Source organism: Hetaerina americana, unplaced genomic scaffold (assembly GCF_022747635.1).
Source record: "Hetaerina americana unplaced genomic scaffold, ioHetAmer1.1.p SCAF_6, whole genome shotgun sequence".
Taxonomy (NCBI): Eukaryota; Metazoa; Arthropoda; class Insecta; order Odonata; family Calopterygidae; genus Hetaerina; species Hetaerina americana.
In genome coordinates this window covers 50,535,038-50,559,654 of record NW_027287205.1, presented here as the reverse complement: position 1 = coordinate 50,559,654, position 24,617 = coordinate 50,535,038, and positions in this window count along the sequence as shown.

Sequence of the window (24,617 nt, the reverse complement as noted above, 5' to 3'; positions counted from 1 at the left end):
ACATATGCATCATTAATCCATGATTCTTCTTGGGTTAATTTTTCACTACCATTAGAGCATGTATAAAATCTTAGATTTCCGAAGCCAATTTGTATGCAAAATAACAATGTAAAGACCCTATATTACCATAGTAACCTGTTAAAGTGAACTAAGGGCCGCCGCAAATAGAGTAAATTTTATCAAACTTTTACTTTAAATCTAAATGCAACCTCCTTTACTTTTCGCTGTGATTTCGTCAACCAATGTAATGCTCCGCTGGGATAATTCCCATCGAGTCAACGTTACACTCAAATGATTTGTACTTCACTCTAAAGCAATCAATGGAAGCACTATAATCATCCAGCATCTCTCAAGCAAGACCTCCCAATAATAATAACCTTCTTATAATAATGTGAGGCTTTCTGTTCACTCACGACGATCATTTAAAAAACGGAAACCTTTTATTTCCTTCTTATCTTGTTTAATTCCATTAAGAACACCTTCTGAGAATTGTTCCTAACGCTCAAAGTGTATTTAAGGTGGGGTCCAGCCAACGCGAAATAAAAATTCTCCTAAACTTTATCATTCTAATATGTTTCCCCACTATTCTTTAGAAGAATCCTATTTTTGCCTGCGCTTTTCCGCATCTGCGCCAAACGTATCTCATTTTATGGTCGATTCACGCTGGATTTGATTCAAACGCTGAAGCTGATTGGCTTTTGCGAAAGCCGATCCATCTTCATCTGATTAAGTTCGACTGCATGATTCGAGCCAAGTTTTTCAATAAGACACTGTAATACCATCTCAATCGCCCAAATCTTTTCTGCGTTAACCTTTTGTAACCAGACTTCGTAAAGGGCTAGACAAAGGTCTTTGAAAGGGAGGCGAGCGATCAGATTTGTAGAGCCCAGGTTTTCTCCGTACCTCAAGGACAAGACGTCATATTTGAAGAGCAAACGAACCAACTTTCATAACATTTGTTTGCATCAATATCATGGAGAAGAGGATTTTATTGTGAATTATGATATTGTCGAGTCATTTTTAACTAGGCGGTAGCGAATTAATGACAATTTGCCGATTAAGAAAACCAGCATGAGACGAGAACACAAAACATAATGCTTATACACAGTAATACTACGTATATTTTAGCATGTCGATTTTTTATCCGCAGTTTCGAGCGAAAGCGTAAACATTCCCGCAAAACTATGTAACTATCCCAAATCCAAATCAGTTGCTACCGTTACGATCACTTGCAGGAAAAAACTTCGCCTGATTGTGTACACAGAAGACAAGACCAGTGCGTACAAGCTTGTATTTTCTCGCAATATCCAGATTACAATAAATAAATATTTTAAACAAGGCAGGAACCTTCGTGGGCATGGAAATAACTACAATAGCTTTGTTTGTCAAATGTCGAGACGAGAAGAAAAATGAAGATAGTGCCCTAACCTTTGAATCCATACGATGGCGTAGAGATAGGAAGATGGAAATAGATGGGTGACGCAAAGAGAAACGGCGAATTGGGACAACACACTGGTGTCGTCAAAATATATACTACTATCGCAGACAGGGAATAAGAAGGGTCAATAAGGGGCAGGAGTTCAAAAAGGGCGTTCCTCATACATGTGGGTGTAGAATGCCGAGAGCAACGGTGCGGGCACGCACGGAAATAGCTTTCTAGAAACTGAGCGACGTCACGGCGATTGAGACAAAGAGAGTGAGAATGGTCTCGCGTTACTTCCTACTCGGGACCGACGATTGTTGATGCGTGCGCCCGCGAGTTAAGGACGCAGTCGGCGGATCAACAACTTGCGTAGGGAAGCTGAATGTCCTTCCACGCGTCGACCCGGAAATTGACACACCACACCAGCACGGGAATGCGGTCTTCTTTATCACTTAGACAGACAGGTGGAAAGATTTCTCGGAGAAACGTACACCTCCCACAGAAAGTTAATAAACCTCATTAAATCGAACTAATCCTAGATTCCGCCGGGGACTTAATCTCATAAGATACGCTGAAAGATTGGAGTTAGATTGGAGGGACAGGAGGCCAATCCGCAACCTGTACATGTCTCAGACTGCTTAGGTGCGAGTGGGGAACGGGGAGTCCGAATGGGCAGTGCTAGGAAGAGGTGCAAGGCAGGGTTGCCCATTATCACCGTTGCTGTTCAACCTGTATGCAGAGGAAATTATTAAAGAGGCATGGGAAGAACTGGAGGTAGGAATGAAAGTGGGCGGGGAATTCGTAAAATCAGTTAGGTTCGTTGATGAGCAAGCTTCAGTTTGTCGGTCAGCCAAGGGGTTGCAAGCATTGCTGAGTGAATTGGAAATTCAGTGCGACAGATATGGGATGAGAATAAATATAAATAAAACAAATTTTATGCGATTTTCTAGAAAGAAAAAGGCGAAGCTAAACATTGAAATAGGAGGGCACAAACTAGAGCAGGTAGAACATTTTACGTATCTCGGAAGTGTTTAGGACCAACACGGTCAAAGTAGTAGGGACATAAGGAGAAGAATTGCGCTAGGCAAAGAAGCTTTCACAAGGAGGAGGGAGTTGATGCCTGGGACGTTTAGTATGGATATTAAGAAAAGACTCGCAAAACCTTTGATATGCTATAGCTATGTACGCTCGTACGTGCGATAGCTATGTACGGCACGGAAACGTGGTCATTGAAGCAGGAGGATAGAATTAGATTTAAGGCTTTTGAAATGTGGGTGTGAAGAAGAATGGAGAAGGCGAAATGGACCGAGAAGAAAACAAATGAGGAAGTACTTGGTATGATAGGCGAACAGAGGGGTTTGTTGGGAGAAATCCTATGGAGGCAGGAAAAGAGGTTGAAGGGCGTATTGATCGGTAGTGGGATGTTGAAGACCGTAATAGAGGGGAGAATGTTAGGCAAACGAGGAAAGGGAAGGAACAGGATAGGCATGTTGGACGGGATGAAGGGAGGAAGGAAGTACTCAGAGATGAAGAGGGACCTGATTTAGATTAGATTGCTGGATTGTGCTTTGCTCGGAGTCTCAAAATATTTATTTATTTGGTAGTTTTTTCCATCCAGACTACCAGACTTTAACCGGTAGATTACCGAAAATAATTTTTTAAGGTAATCTACCGGTTAAGGTAGGTTTTTGGATGGACACAACTAATGTAATGTTGTAAGTGACCTTAGCTGTCAGTTAAATAACAACCTCAGCCGCTATTAATCAATAGCAAACAACTCTAGTGTTGCGCTTAAGGAGCCTGAAAAACGAGGACATTTCAGCGGGCCATTTCGAGCGTATCGCACCGTAATGATAAGGATTGACTCCGTTCCCTTGAAGCATTCCCTTATTTACGGTCGAATAAAAGTCTGAGAGTGCGTGCGCGTACGTCATAAATCATCCATTTGGATCTTGCGCGATATAAGAATGTTAGACGAAGCCAACATTCCACGAATCACTACTGCCCTCCGCGCCCAAACGAGAACTCTGAACGACTGTTTACTATCGCTCCATTTGGATGGAAAGGCGCAAAATGCATCACATTATTATAATGATAGCACAAAATAAGCACCACGCCGACTAGGAATAACGCAATAGATGGCACCATTTCAACTTCCGCGACGCAGAATCTCTATTAATAAAGGAAATAGCTATCTCAAGGTCACGCACGCTTTGAAGGTCAGGGGGACATTACTTTCTACCAGATTTTTTTTGTATTAGAAGAAGTATACAGTTTATAATTGCAACTTCCGGGAACTAGTACGTGATGAAGAGTCTATGTTCACTAATGTACGTACTTCCGCACAACGCACAGTTTTCACCCTATAACCATTTCCTTCTTCATTTCCTCATGTTTTCTATTTACCGTAATATTGTCCATAACATATATTTTACTACTCCTTTTATTACAAACTGTTACAGTCATAAACCCTAAATAACATGACGCATTATATACTCAGACCCCACAATACATAATATAATATCTCATTTTTAAGCTTTGATATTCTACCTCCCTTAATTTAAATCAAAGTTACTATTCTTATCATTGTCAATCCCACTGCCAATGAAAATGCTATGAATATAGCTTTCCTGCCTCTTTTGTATTTCTTCGAATAATGCTGACAACACTTAACTTGGCAAAAAATTTGAAGCAAGGAAGTGGGAAATTACACAAATATGGCGAATAATTCAATGAGAAAAATGGAAAATGACATTGGCCGGACATTTAAGCACAAAGGATGAATCAGGGGAATTTTTTGCGAGCTCTCAAATGGCCATGTGCCAAAGGCCTACGAGAAAATGGCCCCTACTGCTAAGAATTATTATTATGTCGCTATGAAAATTTTAATATGCATGACTTCACCAAACTCCAGACATGTATTTACTATGCGATGTTGAATCGGGGGTTTCAAGGGTAAAATATGGCGACTGAAATGACTAATCACTGGTAGGCAATGAATATTCTGCGCAGTCCGTAGGTATCCCAAAATTTTCAAGAACACCGAAGAATTTCCCTTAGGTAACAGTAGCAATTAATGAGAAAAAAATCCATGCCCTCTTCTTTATAATATCCGGCGGATAGAATTATCCGGCATATTTTATCGTGAGAATCAAAAGTGGAGTCCTTTAAAAAATTATAATGATTTTTCTTAAACGTATTCAATGAAAAAAGATGAAAGGTATAGATTAAAAGCTTTTGAAATGTTGGCGTGGTGAAAGATGGAATAGGTGAAATACAAATAAACTGAGGAAAATTCCGCAACTAACTTTTAAAGGAGTCATCTGCTAATGCACTTCACATAAAAATATATATAAAAGTTTGAAAATCATTCGCCTTGACCGGTAAAGACGAATTATGTTTACACTTTGAACTAGTTGCATTGAAAAAATATGTGAAATAAATAGGATTGAAAATAAACGTGGCCGCGCCAGGCATAGTGGGGGAGAAGAAAAATGTAGTGGGGCCTGGAAAGAAAAATGCTGAGCGATTTGATTTGAGATTGGATGATAAAACTGTGATAGAGGGGAAAATATTGGACAGACGTGAAAGGGATAGGCAAAAAATAGGTTGGATGGAACGAAGAGACATCGAAGAGGATCTTAATATACTTTCAAAGAAATAAAAGTGTAGAAAAACAAAAAGTTTAAAATTTCGAAGTGCAAGTGGAGGAGGAATGCCTCTGTAGCATAATTGGCTAAAGCACTCGGTCAGACATCGAGGGACCTGGGTTCGAATGCAGGTCAAGACGAATTATTTTACACTTCGAAATTGTTGCACTGGCCTATTTTTATGTTGAAAGTCAGGCTATGTTTTGATAGGATAGGCCGACGAAAGTGTAGTTGTACCGTTGCGTAGCGCACACCGAAAACCTGCCTTAACTAGTTGAATACTAAATAATAAAAAATGATGCAAGACAGGTTGGTCGGTGCGTTTGCAACAGATTGTCAACCGAGCAGGCATCAAGCACAGCCAAACCTCTGCTTCAAATGATTACATGTATTAGGGATAAGTAAACTTAAAACCTCTGATGCAAATGATTATTAGGGATGAGTAAACTTCGCAATTGAGCAACATTACATTCAAGGTCGGATAAAAGGGGTGTTCCAACCGGGACTTAAGGTGCTAAAGCGTCACTTACTTTGAGATAAATCTAGAGGTAATATGAAGTAGTTTTTTTGGGTTTTCTATGAAAAAAACGATTTGTTTATACGAATTGATTTTGAATGACCTTATCACATCTAAAATCTAGAACTTTTTAACGGGATGCTTGTGCGTGTTTCTTAAGAGATTCCAAGGACTCGTACTCTGATGTCTTATACATGACGACCTAAGGTTCCACGTTAGCAGTAATCAAATAAAGTTCTCAGACGACATAGTGATTTATAAATAAGTAAGAACAAAAGAAGATTCCGTGCTAATCTCTATTGATTGGAATTGGTTATCGGAATGGTGTAAAGAATGGCGGCGGGATTTAAATATCAGAACACGTACATCACTTGAGTTTCGGAATAAAAATAGGTAAACAAAACGTAAACGCAAATCATAAAATAGATGGGACAGTGTTTAGAATCTTAGAGCAAGTGAAATGTATGCATGTAGCAGTTACAAGAAACTTTCAAGAGAGCAGTGTTATTTCGTATTAGTTAGGCCACATTCAGAATACTCGTATGCATTAAGTTGGGAGCAAAGCAAGCGGCAGGCAAGTGTCTAACAGAAAACGTTGATTAAAGATATGGATCACAGATAATTCGATAGGTTTGTTAAAAATTAATAGGAAACCGGAGTAAGCGTCCGGGTTATTGAGGTCGAATTAGGTTGGGAGTCTCTTGATTCTCGAAGAGCTTTTTAGTCTCTCTAGACTTAGATTTAGTTTAGAATCTCGAGACTTTTAGAAAGGTAGAAAACACTTGAAATTTCTTTCGATGCAGAAAGAGTTATTGTGATACCAAATTAAGTTTGTACATTTGACAAACGGGTCACGGTACAAATGAGATAGATGTCACAGTCAAGATTCAAGCACTCATTCCTCCATCTCACGATACGAAATAATGACAAAATAGAACCCGAAAGCCCGCAAAATTTAAATTACTTTGAATACTATAATTTGATGAATTGACGCAACAATTATCACACGACGTCACTTAAGTTCTAAAATCTGATTAACTAACGCAAAAATTATCGTATCACGTCACTCGAATACTAGAATTTGATGAACTGACGCAACAATTATTGCATGATGCATAGAGGCATGCATGTGCCCAAGTGAATTACTCTGTCAGCCAGCATATATTCAAGTGAATACACCTGCATAAACTAATGATTCTGCACGGATGGATGTTACCCTAACGGGGTATTATGCAGATGTAGATTTAAATCTACAATAGTCTATAGAAAAATGCAAAATTAACAGAGAAAAAATAAAAGCTACTGCATTTTTGGGATATATTATAAGCAATGTTTTCAATTTTGACGTGTCATTTATCTTTCATTGGCTTAAAATAGTACATAAAGGAACTTCCATTGAGTACACAAAATTAACCGCGCATTATTTTACAAATCACCGTTTACATCATACAGAAGTGTTAATCGTAATCCAGCATGGTTATAAATTTCTGACGACATGAGTGAATGATGGATGGATATTAAAAAAAGAACGTAAAATGAAGCAAAATTAATCAAGAATGTGAATATTGCATCATTCATTTTAAAAAATAATCGAATAGAATTTTTTTAAATGCATATTAAGGATCGAAGTTTGGTCATAAGTGTCGCACTGCTTAAGCTGCTCCAAACGCTGGATCATATAAATCTTTTTCGGCAGCATATCGTCATTAAAACTGATATCATATTCGTAATAAAAATAGGATATCCATATTCACATTCACCAATATGAGAAAGGATTCCTTTATTTTTTGGAATTCCAGCATATGCTCACCTTCGAAATATTAGTCTTGCATGATTAAAAATCATCCTGTGAATTTGCATTTACATTTTTTATGATTAAGAACGAGTCTTAAGACAAATTTCCAAAAAGGCGTATTTTTTAAATTAATATAATATTTACATCGACATAGGTTTCAACGTATTTCATTTACCTATTGATGATGCAATAAATGCAAACCTAGGTGTGAATAAATAATTATATAAAGTGGAAAAGTGCATTTTTTGATCATATCCTTCGTTCCATTTCAACCACTACACCACGTATAGTTCTACTCTATTGGCTCTCTATAGCTCCGCCTCTTTGTGCGTGGGTGTTTCACCAATACTAAGCTTTATTTTATCGAAATTATCCCCTAACTTTATCAGTATGTATTTCACCATTCATATGGTGAAATTCACTTGGACCATTGTAGTTTTAAAGGTTTTAAAAAAGTTCTCATACGAGGTGGGTTCAATAAGTAACGGGAATTGCAGTTATTTGGAAAGAATTTTATTTATTCATCTCCATCCATGTTATTTCCTTCGAAGTATTCCCCATTAGATATTATGCATTTACGCTAATGATTTTATTTAATCCTCGACACACTTCTGAAACTCGATCTTTGTCATAGCTTTTTAGCTCTCTCAGCGATGCGTTTTTAATCTTATCTATGCTTGTGAAACGACAGCCCTTTAAGGTTATTTTTATTTTTGGGAGCAGAAAAAAATCACAACGGGCCATGTCTGGCTAATATGGAAGCTTGGACATCATTACACTGCTGTTTTTGGCCAAAACTTGGTGAAAACGCCGTGAGCAGCGCGAGCAGGTGATTTATCGTGATGATGCAAAAGCCATCAATTGTTTCGCCATAAATACGGGCGTTTTTTTCGTATTCTTCACACAAATGCGTTGGGTTAGTAAGTGGTACTGTTTATTATTAATTGACCTTTTGACAAGAACTCATTGGGCGCAATGCATTATTTAAAAACTACAAAATATCCGTTATTTTTTAACAAACCTCGTATGCTCACGAACACGACCGAGATCGTACTCGCCAAGAAAGATCGCGGTAGGGTGAATGGATGGGGGGCGTTTACTGTTAATTGAAACAACTCATGGCACGGAAGCGTGGATGAATAAATAAAATTTATGATTATAAATTACGACAGAAGCGTGGTGGGGAGGGGGTAAGAGAAAAGTAAACGGAAACAGAGGGGAAGAGATCGTGAAAACTCAAAAGGAATATTTCCCTTGAACCGCGCGACGGATGCTATGCGGAATGAAAGAATTTGTTTCAAAATTGAAGGAAGTGGATTGAATAAAAACGAACGTCGGCATCAAAACCGCTTTTGGAATCAGTCTTAAAGAATGACCTAGACATCAGAAGCGTTTCGAAATGACGCTCCGCTACTTGTGTTTACCCGACGGCTTATTTGTCTATGGAGCAGACAGCATTCAAAGGTCAAACACAATCTTGGAACTGCGTCCTTACGGGTACGCTGTCGCACCAAAATGCCCTTTCGAACGGAAAATGAGATGAAAGAAAACATCCCAAGTCATGTCATTATTCACTTATCTCGATTTTCAAATTTCTCGTTTTGATTTCAGTTTAACTCCTCCAAGGTCAAGTTATTGCGTATTGAAGACAGTCCGGCGAATAAATACCGCAAAAAAGACAATCATAAAGTTATTTCAGACCATTACGAAACGGTCATCATAGTGTTTTCTATATTACATCATTAATATTATCACTAAAAATGTCCGTGACTCTATCTGAATGTTTCTGAATCTCTGGATATTTTCTACATGGTTTGTTTTTCTACGCCTGTTTGTTGTATTAGAGCCCAGTGTTCGTTTTCATTAAATCCTATCTCCATGGAAACTCTGGAGGTTCTTCCTGTTCTTAAAACAGTAGTCCTCCACCTTCGCGTACCGTCGAGGGAATTTATTTTTGGAATGGAAATCCAGGACAAGTAAGTTAATTAAATTTTTTGCAATGGCAAAAAGCCCTGAGAGTCAGGGATTTTTATTTTGGGAAGAATAAACTGGATAAGTCAGGGAATATTTCTGTAGGTATGATGAAGGAAGACAATGAATAGAAAAGATAGCTGGCACTGAAGCTCCAGGCATTGATTTTAGGTAAGGAAATATTAAAGCTGATTATGCAACCATTTTGAACGAAGATCGTAAAATAACGCAAAGAGTGAACTCTAATAAGCATGAAAAATTCAACTGGGTGAAAACCCACGCGCGTTCGTAACACAAAATTGCATTTGTAGCCTTGTCTGTGGGTGATATGTTTCGAAAAATCGACTTACCTCGTGCTACCTATCATCGTGAAGTTCTTTCCTCAACCTCTTTATATGTAGTATAGTCCGGTCAACACGCCATGCGGTATATTCTATGTCCCTAATTTGAGAAAACATCTTCATGGAAAGTGTTACACTTCATTAGAAGCAAAGGCGATTTGACATTTTTTCAGATGAATCTGTCGATATACTGCAGTCTAATCAATAAATAAATATGATTCATTTATTTACACATACGTATTAATTTCGAGTAATTTTGAAATTTTATGATAACAATAGAGGTTTTCAAAGAAAAATTCGGAATTATGCAATGTACGAACAGTCTTTATGAAATGCTGCAGATGTGAAAAAAATGAATTTTTGGGAAAAAATTTTTTACACAAGTATTAAAAATGGTCGTAAAAAACATGCAGCTGAAGCAAGTAGGGGATGTCATTGCATAAAAAACAAAGGTTATGAATATTTCGTTAAGGAGGAAGGTGCGGTGGCTAACGTACTGGCTTCCCACCGACAGGGCACGGGTTCGAATCGTAGAGGTGGCAGATATTTTTCAGTGGTATCCCGATTCCTACTTGAGATGCTTTGTGGATGGCACTTTTAGCGAGCACGCCGTCCATTGGATGGGTCGTTAAACTGCGGACACCTTGGTGCCTTCCGTTAATGGCTAATTCCGATGCCGGGTTTCCCTCCACCCTTCCTCCTTTCCCATCCACCTCTAATGGCGCAAATGACATCAGCTTTCGGTCGCCTCCCCCTAAAACTACTGCTAAAACTAATACTATGAGGAAGGATAAATAAAACGTAAACATTTGAGAGCAAATATTGCGGCAGGTTAAATATTTAAATTACGTCCGAAGTATTTTGGATACAAATGGTAGAAGTAGTCAGGACGTAAGAAAAAGAACTGCTTTTTTAAACAAAGAAATTTCCTTCCGAAGGATGGAGTTGATGAAAAAGAAATTGAGTAAAGATATTAAAAAGATATTGGTGAATACTTCGAATGGGATCGTGGTTCTCGACGGCTCGACAGTTTGGTCCTTGAGGCCTTGAGACGCACAGAATTCCTTACGAACCTGGTTTCACAAATTATCAAGCATTTGTACACTTCTTCAGGATTTTAAAAATCATTCAAGCAATGATGACATTTTATTTCAACTCTTTTTCGGGAAGAATTTCAAGCTGTGTATAAAATAAAGTTATGAATGTATGAACCAGCGCCAAGCCGGTGTAACCCCGCAGCAACGGGAGGCAAATCTACGGCTGGCATGGCACCAATCTAGTTTCCCTAAAAGATAAAATTCCAACGAAACATTAAGAACGGTAAAATTGTATTACAAAGAAAGTGTTAGCTGCGCTTAATCTTAGCAATACATAAATCTGAAAAATAATTCCCTTATTTGGAAACACATAACGGCAAGATGGTATGTAGTAAGGGCTTCTAATTTTTTGTATAAAAAGGGTAAACAAATTCACCAAGTAGCATAGCCTAATTACGCTTTGGATATAATTTTCTGGATTATTTTATACCGGAAAAAATCGATCGTAAGAAAAAAACCTATTTTAACCTACATATGTCAGCGCATGTTTCACTCAGAATAAAGTTTTACATTGACTCACTTCAACGGGGAGCGACGATTCAAAAAGTCACATTCTATCTGTAGTTATTATATCATTTACAAACGTAAATAATGATTTATGCCGACAGCTGAGACGCTTCGTTCATTGTAAACAGCTATTAATAATTCGAAAACCTCGGATTATATCTTTAAAAGGTAGCTTTATCATATCGTTTTTTTAAGTGAGTACGCCATCCGCCGGATGGGACGTTAAGCTGCGGACCCCTCGGCGCCTTTCGTTAAGAGTAGGCTAATGCCGACGCCGGGTTTCTCTCCACCCTTCATCCTTTCCTGTCCATCCCCTATGGGGCAAATGACCTCAGCTGTCGGTCCCCTTCCCTAAAAACTACTAGTACGAATTCAGTATCCATTATGCCTGGAAAAATCAAATGGCATTTGTCGAAAGCATTTGCCAAATCGCTTTGCCACACACGACACCATAATGAAGAAACTGCCCTCGCGCATAAAAAAAGCCATTAATTCATTGAATCCAGCTAAAATTGTACGGAGAAATTGGTCCGATAACGCCGGACTTACCCGCCATTTATATTTATATCAACATATATCGTTCGCCTACAGCTACCCATACGCGAGTCATTTCGCTAGAAAATAATGCATTCCCTCCACGTGACAAGGAGACAGGGAATAAGATCAAAACAAAAGTAACTTTCACATCAGTAAGCGAGAGAGGATCCAGTATTCGCGTGTTGCGCAGTTCGGTCTTTTGAATTGAGCATCAGAATTAAATCTAGCCCGATGATATTCCGCCTCAAGATAAAAAGTACGCCACTTAAATTACAAAACTGCCGAGAGGGATGACATCCATTTGCAGCCGAAATAACCAGGAGTGCTGAAAAATAGAGATGTAAAAGGGTCTTTTCATTTGACAGCCATAATCATGGGTGGTTTGAGATGATATCAGATGACGTGGTGTCGCAACGAAAAGGTAATCAAGGAGACACTAGGGTGCCCAAAAAATTACCCTCTCAGTCGTCGGCCGAAACGATCAAACAAAATCCAACTATTCGCCTTTCCAAAAAGCCAAGCACCGGATAATTGAACGCAGTGTTCAATAAAGAGCCATCCTGAATTTACTACAGGAAACTTACTGATTACTATGATTCGTAGGAGTTATTAGGAATGAGAGGTGTGTGAAGGGAAACCCGGCGTCCGTATCAGCCTCACGAAAGGCGCCAATGGATCCAAAGCGTTGCATCCCAAGTGGCGATCGGGATACCACTATAAATTCTTACAATCTACGGGATTCGAACCCGAGCCCTCCGGGTGGGCAGTGAGTACACTAGCCACCGCACCAACCAAACCCAGTAATAAGAATCATTCCATCAGGAAATGTGCCTAAGTAGTTTTTTTTATCCCTCAAGATTATACTTCAGGCAAATACAGTGACCGATCCGATACTGAGTATAAAAAATAATAAAAACTTGGTGTTCAACCATTTAAAGCAAGTGTTCGATGGACACACAGACTAATCATTGCTACAGAAGGAATACGTGTAGTTATTTCGATATATCTTTGATTGGTCACATATTAGATGACAAATAAATAATTAAACAGGTGATTGATCGGATATGCTCAGTAACTTCGTCTTTGTTGATGAAAAACTGTCCTAACTCATCATTTAATAAATTCGTTGGTAAGTAAAAATAAAAACTAAGTATCTCGTACATCAAAACCGGTTAGCAATCAATAAAATGCATCTGTAAATGATCAACTCTTAGTCAGCTAGTTAGTCAAATGGCTCCAACTATTCTGAACGCATGAGAAAAGAAGTGTGATAAGTATGAGATGAATATCAGTATAAACAAAATAAAGGTCATGAGGTATTAAAGAAAAGGAAAGCAGAATCAAACATCAAAATAGGACGGCTAAACTAGAGCAGGAGTTTACGTATCTTGGTAGAGTTATGGATCAAGATGGTCAACGTAGTAGAAACATAGGAAGAATAATTGAGTAAGACAAAAATAGCTAACAGTAGTAGGAGGTAATTAATGACAGGGGAGATAAATAAAGCACGATCATCTTCAATTATAACATTATATGAATTTTATAAATGATTGCCCATCGAGGGTTGTGGCGACATAGTAGTTCCTGCATCCTTATCAAACACCTTAAAAAAAAAGAAAATGTATTTGCTCAACATAATTTTATCTGATTGGAAATTCCGAAATGCATGCTATGTGATTAGCAATACAGTATGTATTTATGACACTAACTAAAATCGATGCTTGAGAGGTTTGGAGAAATACAAAGCTGATTCCTTACTTTCCAAGGATGTATAATTTTGAATATATTCAAGAAATGAACACGATGAAACAATAACAACCATTTTGAGAATCCAAAGTAGACATAATTATAAGTCATTGAAATCACTCCATAGCCAGACATACAGTATATTTATATGTTATTTTGTTTAGTTTTCATTACGATATCTAACGAACACAAACTTCACTGAATATTTAAAAAATAATCCAATTTATTAACTGATTAGTACAAAAAATTAAGAATGATATTTTATTATAAGAGTAATATCACGTTACTTAAAATCGATGCATTGAATAGATCCGCATAATCCCGTTATGCCTGTAAAGAGGTAATAGCACTTAGTTAAATTTTAAAACATGACCAAATGTGACCAAGTTACCTCATAAAATACGTATTATTTAAATTGAATAGAATCCGCATCCGCATCTCAGTGAATGTGAGGATCGTGTGTGTCGGCCAATTCAGCGTCAACTCAAATCCATTATGCATAAAGATTAGTTTCGGTGCATACGCCGATATTGAATAAAAGTCAATCTTTGCACAATCAGGCATTTCAAACTTCCCAGTAAAACAAATTTCAAACTTTCTTTTCCGTACCCACACCCTAATCATTTCACTTCAACTTTCTTTCACCAGTCACTCTCCTGCACCCCGATTTCCCTGGCACCATCGCTTGCCAAACCACCTCCTCCTCCCAACTCCTACATGCTCACCTATACCGACATAAAAAATCATAAATGGGTGCTTGTCAGCGACGAAAACTCGTTCAAAATATCTGCGGAGTCACATTAAAGCAACTTGAGCTCGGTGAACAAATATACGTAAAATATTCAAACGGAAAAGTGTCTGGGATGTGCTCAATAGCGCCAATCAAACGAGTCACGACTATCGCGATCATTTGGCCCCATCTGTAGGAAGATTTAATTCCTGAATTTCAAAATAATAACTTCCCGATTCGTTAAAAATTATATTATGAAATAAGAGAAAGCGTTACACCATATCGTTAACCCTAGTTTAAGATTTCATTAACCCAGCCTAAAATTACAGTAACCGCCTATCTCATTGGATGGATGATATAAATCGGACCTTAGACATAGAAACCATATTTACACAAGGCCTGACAGAACTTGGCATTAATCAACTGTCTAAAAATTAGAGAAATAAACTTTCGTACGGCTAGATACAGACATTCGTTTTTCCCGCGCACTATTGCCGTGATAATATCGTGAATAATGTCGTGACAGTAACTCAAGGGGGAAATATTAAAACGGGAAGGCACAGACGAAAATACTTCGGTACATCCAAACTACATTCGTTCTCAACTCACTTCATGACTGGCGTCCTAAAACACACCACGACGCGCCCTTGGCCTGGGTGGTGAGATGACGTCTGAATAAATTTGTTGAACTCATGCCTTTGTAAATTGCCCGAACTTTATGAGAAGAATGCTGCCAGGTGTTTAGTGCCTCCGTTGCATGTAAGTCCGCCCTCTCGACTGGGTAAGTTACCAACAATACAAGAATAACATTCGCAATGTGTGTAACGGATATTGTATGAATGGTGTCTGGTCGCCCTCTTTCCACGTGTCCTTTAAGTGGATCCCGCGCAGTAACGTGTATGCCTTAGAAGTGAGAGTGGAGTAAATACCTGACACCCCGCACGTCATTGCTACAGCTTGAGGAGAAGTGCATAGATGTAGATGAAATCATTTGAAAGAAATAAGGGTCCATAGAGGTAGAAAAAGCTATACACAACGATTTGTAAAAAAAATATCAGAAGTTACTCAAAGTTGAACGATAATAAAGCAGATTAAAACCATGGCTATTGAAATAACATAATTAGAAAAAAACAAGAATTACAATTTTAAAAATAATTACACTTGAGTTACTTTTTATAAAAGGAATGACGAAAACAATGAAAATGAAGAATACACTTTGGATTAGGATCTCAACCCATAAAGTACTGTTCAGGACATCCATTACGTAAACTCAATCAAAAACAATTTCCTCCGAAAATAATGACAAATAAGATTTTTCTCAGAATTCTTGCATAGTGAGTGCTTCCTGTCCGTTCAATAACGAAAATCCCACCAATGTTAGGGCCAGGCTGAAGAAATTACTTCAAGGGAATAAGTTGGAAGAATATACCTAATTTGGCCCTCGAAACAGTTAACATAAGAAGAATTGATTATCTTATTGTCCTCTTTTCCTTTCACGAGCACGTTTTCTTACGAAACACCGTGAACGTTCACGGTGTTTAATACACTTTCAGATTATCATTTAAACCAAATCCCTGAAACCATCTCTAAGCGCGCATCCCTTGGACCGGGTGATAATTGGAATATTAGAAAGCAAAGAGCACCATCAAAGAAAGAGCAACAGACGGATTAGGAGAGCGATGAAGAGAGAGAAATGGTAAGCGAGGACTGCCGACGCTGGGGACACGAAAAGAGTAAATTTTTTTAATAGAAGGCGGGTAATGCACATAATGGATTTTGGGGTTTCAGTTGCGGCAATAGCCGGAGAAGCTCTGAAAAAAAATTGAGACCGGGGGGGGGGGGCGTCAGTCCTCGGCACAAACGAATTGCTGGAATATCAATTAAGGAAAGGAGGCGAAGAGGGGGGGGCAGGACACGGAACGATGTTCAGCTAGGGGTTGTAAGGTCATTTCCGGGAAACGAAATATGTCGCCCTCCTCAGTCTCCATTTTAACTCGCAAAGGAGTTTTATTTTTTTTCCCGTCTAAAAGGGAGCAAAGAAAACACACACAAGCTCACATCGCAGAGAAAAGGATGCACATTCGAAATCGTCGCGAATTAACTCGAGATGCTCGACGCGAGATACTCCGAAATTGAATATTTATCATCCGGAGGGAAACTATTCAGACGGCTTTCTCCTCTCCGCATTCTCCCAGTGTCCCACCTCTTCTTTCCACACCGCTCCGAATTGGGAGTGCTGCCTCCAAGCCAATTAGTTCACGGTGTCGCGTTCCCGTAATGAATGAGAACGCTTCTTTGGATTCGGATTACATATGCATCGCCCGGAGCGTTTGATTGCACAGACTCAAGACCCGCTCAAGAAAGCCTCCAAAGCAATCCATGACGATTTTATAACCCGAAGGCAAACAGAAAGCATAAGAGAGGGAAATGGGGAGATTCTCGAGGAAGTTAAAATGTACCAAATTTGCAGGGTGTGACCCGTACGAGTGACATGATTAAACGGGTTGATGTCCGACGTGATGGAACTACTAGAGAATCGTTCTTTCATCATTTTATGGCTTAAAAAAATGACATCAACCAATTCTGTGCTTTTGGTCTTACCCTAAATCCTAATAAGGCATTTCGCGTTCCAAGAAAAACATGCTTACCATTTATTTTCCTTGCAATCGCATTTGATATTCCGCATACGATTCCTATCAGCACAAAGGAGTAGTTATCTAGCACTCAGTAGGAAACTTTCACTGTGCTCAGCGTAGTTATTCAAATTCAAATATTACTCGACTAAATTTTCTCCTCACATAAAACAAATAAGATATATGCATTTGGAGCAAACGGCTTGAAGAAAAATATTCACCGAGCTGCTGATTTCCAATTCTTGCAAAATAGGTTACTAATTGTACGTTTTCTTATATTCAACTAAATGGAATACAGGGTTCGTCCGGAAAATAAGTGTACTGATTTTTTCCCGCCGCTCCAGGCGCGCCCAACGCCGCTCTGACGGGCTGCGATTGGAGGGGGGTATGTTGGCAAGCGACGCTGAAAAAGGCAGTCGGCTCTGAGCTGTGGTGTAGTGAGGAGCTCTGTTAACGCGAACCTCCACGCTCGACCCACGTCACGGAACGCGATGCCGAAGTTTTTGGAGCAGCGTTATTCCATCAAATTTGCGGTAAAGCTTGGGAAATCGTCTACCGAAACTGTCGGTATGATTAACCAGGCTTACGGGGAGTCAGCCATGTCCAGAAACATGATCTTTCGGTGGCACAAGATGTTCGTGGAGGGCAGAGAAGAGGTCGACGACGAACCACGGCCTGGATCAACGACACTCACCGACGAAAATGTGCGAAACGTTCGCGATGTACTGAACTCTGATCGTCATCTTAGTGTTCGGATGATAGCAGAGCAGTGTAATGTGCCAAAAACAATAGTGCACGAGATTATTAGGGAGCAATTACAGATGCGAAAAATTTGTCCAAAGTTGGTGCCGAAAGTGCTCAGTGATGATCAAAGACTCAATCGTTTGGAAATCGCGACACAACTTGCGGATCACTGCAAAAATGATCCACATTTTTCCCTGACTTCTTTCTGTTCCCGAAGATAAAGAGGAGTTTGAAAGGAACGCGATACGGGACTTTGGACGCCGTCAAAGAGGCCGTGACGACGTGTCTTCGAGAGGTTCCCGATGATGCCTTCGCGGGAGCGTTCCAGGAATGGGAACGCCGCTGGAACAAGTGTATCGACTCACAAGGGTCCTATTTTGAGGAATATTAGCTTAAGATATGTAATAGTGTAATAAATTTTTTTTCCTGAGCTCAGTACACTTATTTTCCGGACGAACCCTGTATAATATAATAATGAAAAACATTTTGTATTTACACGTCTTTTCTAAAGATCGCTCTAATGTAATTTTATAATTCTAGAAAAATATTTGTAAAATAAACTAAGTTATTTGGTGCTGAATCCTAGAATAACCACTTCTTCGAGAATTAGAGAAACCTATGGACAAGCAACAAAATGACGACCAAAAGACTTCTATCGGTCAAATGGAATGCAAAATATCGTGAATCAAACGTACTCATAACATTTCATTCGTTCAGATTTTACCGGCCTTCGATATGAGAAGAGGACAACAAAAATTTGATTTCCGTTCTCATATGGAGTAATTAAAGGAAAACATAACTAGGAAAAATAATGAAGGTGTGCACTCGCGATCTTTAAAACAGGTACCTGCTTAAGCGTAATAAATTGAGGTAGTAATTACTCTCATTTATTGATGCAACGAGCCAAAAAACTGGCACACAAATACATTGAGTGCGACTGATCAGAAAACTCATTGAACTCATACTGTGGCCATCAACAAATATTTCATGGAAACTTACGAGAACTCAATGGAGTTTACGATTATAAATTAATAGAGCGGGGAACGTTAGCAGTAACGGATCTGGTCCAAAAAAATAACACCAAAAACAAGATTGATGTAAGTAATGTATTTCATGGAACTGTAATTCACAGAATCAATTATTAGGCGAGGATTAGGTGATAAGAAGTAAGTGCGGTAAGATGTGGAACAAGAGATTTGGTAAGGCATTTCCATGCACTTAAAAGGGACATAATATGAAATATGAGTTTACCATTAGTCGTTATATTAGGAAAACAATAAAAAATAAAAATTATTTTTGAGATTAAAGCGTTGAGAAAATCATAAATAATACAATGAACGGAAAGGAAAAACAATGAAGTTCTAGGGAAAAAGAGAAGGTTGTTGAAATAAATTAGAAGGAGGCAGAAGAGGTGGATTTAGTAAATTTTTTTAGTAAGGAAAAAAGCCAATTGTATGCTGGGGATAGTAATATTGATGAGAATGCTGGGAGAGCGAGAAAAATAATAGGTATTTTGGAAGTAATTAACAAAATTCCATTCCAAAAGGCCATTCCCATATATTAATATTATGCCCGAATGTTTACCAAAATGACATACACTTGACTTCTTGATGCAGCCTCCTAAACGATTGCCGCAATTCTGAATTTATAGAATTCTCTCTGCATTTTCATTTCGATAGACCATCATGACGTGTTTGCACATCAAAATTTCAGTGATCTCTCTCGATATACCAGAATGGAAATATGATATTCCTGCTCGTCCATCTTTAATCACAGATACACCTGCAGGCCAATCGCGATTTGGAAAATAAATATCACAAATCATACCACAGCATACTCGGAAATATCTTTTTAAAATTTAATTTGTTGCGGGTTCTTAATAAAAAAGCAATAGCTATTTCAAGATTGATTTTAATACATGTTTTCCTGATTTTCCGAGTTTTATAAACTCGCAAGAAACATGTAATAATTTGTACTTACCTATATCAACACATAATCTCAATTTCTACATTATACCTCGTACTTCTTTACGAATGATACACCATCTTCAGACAACTTATTTATCCCTTGTGTGGTGTACGTTCGTAAAATTAACAGCATCTGAGAAGCTTTAAATCATTTAAGAAAACACTCTTTAAGAGATGGAAGTGAGCTTGGAAACACGGGCAAGATTTCCTTAAAAAATCTCAACGTATGACGTGATTAAGGAGGTTTTTTTTACAGAAAAATGAAGAGACGGTAAAAATATACGGCTTGCGTCGGATGACCTGAATTCTGCCTGGCCCTTTTTTGCAAAAGCGAGAAGCGAAATAGGTCACCGATCCTATTCAGGGAAGCACTATGAAGATGATCACTAGAGGGGACGAGAAATTTTCCTCAAAAGACCTAATGACGGTCGCACTTATGCGAATATATCCATGGACAAAAGAAATAAAACAATAATTGACTCCTTGCATCGCACTTAAAGGGATAACTAGAGTGTGGCACACACACCCCGATTGTCGAGATGCGCACAGTGACCTACTTCCCGAGAGTTGACCTGTATTTTTTCCCACGGAATATAGGTCAAAGCGTTTCATTGGTGTTCGAACCACGCATATGACGCCGATTTTGTTCAAACTCTCCACGTTGAACTTACAAATCATTTGGTATATTCTATACTAAAATATTCAACAATATCCACTTCCGATCTAACGCGAGTTTTTTTTAATGTTCGGGAAAATGACCCATTTAAAAAAAAACACCAGAGTTCGGTGAATTTCGAAACTTTTGGGCTAACTTTTTTTTGCTGGATATTTCCCAATACGAAATAGTAGCTATTCGAATTTTGCACGTCTCCTTCGTTTAACAGTATTTCCATACACTCCACCCAATGGAATACCTGTACCATACATGATATATGTGCATAATGATTTTGTAACCATAAAATAGTCACTGAGTCAAGGTAGAAAGCATGAAACAGGAAAATTGAGGGGAATGATAGGTGAGAAAGGTAAAAATAGAAGGTTATGAAGATATTCGCAGATTTATCAGTAATTCGATCAATAAAGTTATTTCCATCCGTCGGATGGGACGTTAAACTGCGGACCCCTTGGCGCCTTTCGACAAGAGCAGGCTAATTCCGATGCCGAGTTTTTCTTCACCCTTCATCCTTTCCTATCCATCTCTAATGGCGCAAATGAACTTAGCTGTAGGTTGCCTCCCCTAAAACTACTATTATTAACAAAGTTATTAGCATATTAAGAAATATCAATGGAATTATCAAATCTTTTCAATTTCAGTAAGTAAGTTTCAGAAAAGGAAGTTTCTAGCCTTTCTAGGCTTCAATGAGAACATCCCCAGAAGTGAATGCAATAAAAAATCATACAGCCATGTAAAGATTTAGTAAAGTTGGAAAAGCGTCAGCTCGTTGTGAAATTTATTGAAGGAGTGTGTAAGACCTTAAATCAGTTTAAATTCACTTTGGTTATTTACGGAAAATATATTTGATGTTTTTGTGATGTGTTTGTGGAGAAGGATGAAAAAGTAGAAACGGGCGAAAGGGAAAAAATTAGATGTACTAGTCATGTTGGGTGAGGAGAGAGGGTTGCTGGGAGAATTCCAGAAGAGGCAGGAGACGTGAATGCAGAGCATTTTGATTGGCAATGCATGTTGAAGACTGTGGTAGAGGGAAGAACGTTAGGCAAACGAGGAATGGATAGGTATGTTGGACGGAATGAAGGGAGGAAAGAAGTATGGGCTTTCTTACTTTATCATAGCAGTGAGAGGTGTCAGATGATGCCTTGATAGGCGAGGCAAAGAAATGGGAGGGCGTTGATATTGTGCCCATCCAAAACTACCTGTATACGATAGAATATCAAGCAATAATAATTTTATAGCATTAATTATTCTGTACGTATGAATGCACGTACGTAAAAGTACTGCAGGCTAAAAAGCAGTCTTAAAAGTTATGCCTATTCCCAAAATTTCCCTTTATTTTACTTTTTGGAAATTCACCTTAGTCACTTCAAATATATGTCTTATTTGTGGGTGAAAATCAGTCAATGAGCATATTATTTTCATAAATTACACTCCAAGTCATGACTGCCTGGCTTGAAGTACATAATCGATCGATAAACCTTTGCTCCGTATGCCATCGCTTACGATAAGATTAATGTCTAAGTGACCAGTCAATATATGTCATCAACATGTAATTATAATTTTGATATTTTTATCATGTCCCTCATAAATGGTTTTTATTTGAAAATCAGATGCCCCTTTTTCCTCTAAGGATTTCCCTGTTCATTTACAATCAATGATTGAGAAAAACCTAATCATTCAATCTGCCTGGAAATAATATTTCAACTTTCATCGAGTTAATTAACATTTTTTGCCGGTCATCCATTTTTTCAAGACCTATTCTTACTTATTCGTCATCGTAATAGGAAATGTAAATAAGGAAATCATTGTAAATAGTTCCGGAAGTGCCGCAACAATTCTTCCTTCTTTAAATGTTATATATAAAACCCCCATAACTAATTTATCTGATAATGGATGAAAATATTATGAGAGGAAACTGTGAAAAAATTCATATCTTGATTGGGTTTGTTTTTTACAAGGACTCCAAGCATTCCCTACTGTACTCGTAAGTATATGTGAGCAATAATTCACTGTTTTTCGTTCTCGTAAACACTTTTTATTACATTCGAAATACTCCAGCCTCGCTAGAAACACTTATAATCCCATTATAGAAATATATAGTACGATAATAATTTATTCCGTATTTTCGAAATTCATTTCGACCGAACGAAAACTAATACACCTCTCTGAATGTATAAAAAATGTGATAGTACCAACATTATTAAGTTTAAAATTTTTTACATTATGTTAAATTATAAAATATAGATAAATATGCAAACGGGGAGGAAGCTTTTTCACGCAAAAATGGGAAAGAAAGGAATTGAGAAGAGGTCGTATCTCTCTGGAATAAATTAATTTCAAGGATAAGTCAAATGACGATAAAGAAAAAACTATAGAATAGAGAATAAATTACTGCCTAAAAGAATATATTCGAGACCAACTCAACGAAAATCGTAGGTGGAAAAGTTTAATTCTACGGTTCGCTCCAATTTGCATCTCGTCACTTTAGTAGGAATAAGTGGCATTCTGAGCTTACATAAAACCCTTGGGTAAACACAGGGATGTTACTTCGCTTGCATCATATTTCGCCAACGGGCACAGAATACTGCGAATCAAGCTCAAAAGATTTCTCACGTAAGAGACGACCAAAGGAAAATTTTATTTTTCTGGCTTCAATGAAAAACAAAATAGGCGTGAAATGCCGGTGAGAGGCACCTTCGTTTCGTTTCGAGGCCGGAGGTGGCTGGAAGCAAGATTGGAGGAAGTTAAAAGGGATCCCCAAAATTAAAGGCTGGGAGTTATGTGTAAGAAAAGTACGTAGATAAAAATAGGCTCATTAGTGGTCTTTGAGATGGATGAGATTATTTATTTTTTTAACCCCTAGGATAAATATATATTCTATATAAATAAGATTACACAAATACTTTGGTGGAGAATAATCGGAATAATTAAATGGGCATGTTGGACATGCGGAAACGAAGAGAAATTATTATGCATGGCGTGAGAGGAGAGGGGGTTGCTGCAATAAGTTCAAAGAAGACAGGAAAATTGTTCACAATGAGCTTAAAAAGGCAATGGAATGTAGAAGCTAGTGAAGGAGGTAGGCGGAGGAAAATTATAGGCATGTTGGATGGAATGAAGGGAGGGAGAAACAAATGCTGATTTGAAGAAGCAATTATTTTAGTGTTTGACCCTTATTAAAAGCGGCTTACAGATGTAGCGGCGGTCAGTCTGTGTTGACTAACGAAAACGTACTTCAAACAGTAGACTTACCATCAATAATAATTGGTTTCATAAAGGAGAAAAACGTTTTGTGAAGTAAAATACAAATTCATCTATTGAAAATCCATCATAATAATATATTAAGCTCTGTGAATATAGATTAAAAGGTTATGCTTTGTTCAATACAAAGATGAGGTAATTTTTGAGACGGCGAACTGCGACATCACCAACGTTGAGCACAAACATAAAAAAATGAACTTTTTAGGTTGAGACCGATAATTCCAACTGCTATCACACCCACATCGATCAAATTTGGATTTTTTTTCTGTCATTCTGCGATCCGTGTGGGCTGAATGTTAATCGCGGTCAAGGATTATGGGCAAGTGAAGCGAAAACCAAAGTGTATGTAGGTGAATACACTTATCTTCCTATCTCCGATCGGATGAGTTAGCCAATTATTCCACCGCGCATTTCCAATTAAGGTGAATTTCTGAAGAATTATTTATGGGGGATCCAGTAATCGGAACCAGAAATCTGTTCGGTCAAAGGATTTTTTTAGTGGTAAACATCGTAAAACACACACACACACGGCGGTATTAACCAACAATCGTTCGCGTAACAACCCTGTACCATGCATCGTTCTGATGTGGGCAACGTGATAATCGTTCAAAAAGTAGACATTTATACTTCACATAATAACTCTTCCTTCTTTTACACGTGAACTTGCACTGAATGTACGTAGCGCCTTTAATTAAGGGGGTATATCTACCATACCCAACTATAACAATACACACAGCTGAAGCAACGGCACTATTTCCCAGCGCAAGCCTCGGCTCGATTTCGGAAAGTAGCTGGAATACCCCGTCATTTTCTGAGAACATATTAATACGGTTCCACTAAAACCTTCCAATCTACAAGTTACACAACGCCCCACATCAATAATCAATAACTCTTTCATAGTCATAGCCGCGCGACTAACCCAGAACTTAATGCCCAACGTAATCAAAATTAGCAAAACAATATTTTCCTTAAAAAAGGCATTTTATGATTTTTACTAAAATCATGCATCTGAACTTTAACGGGGA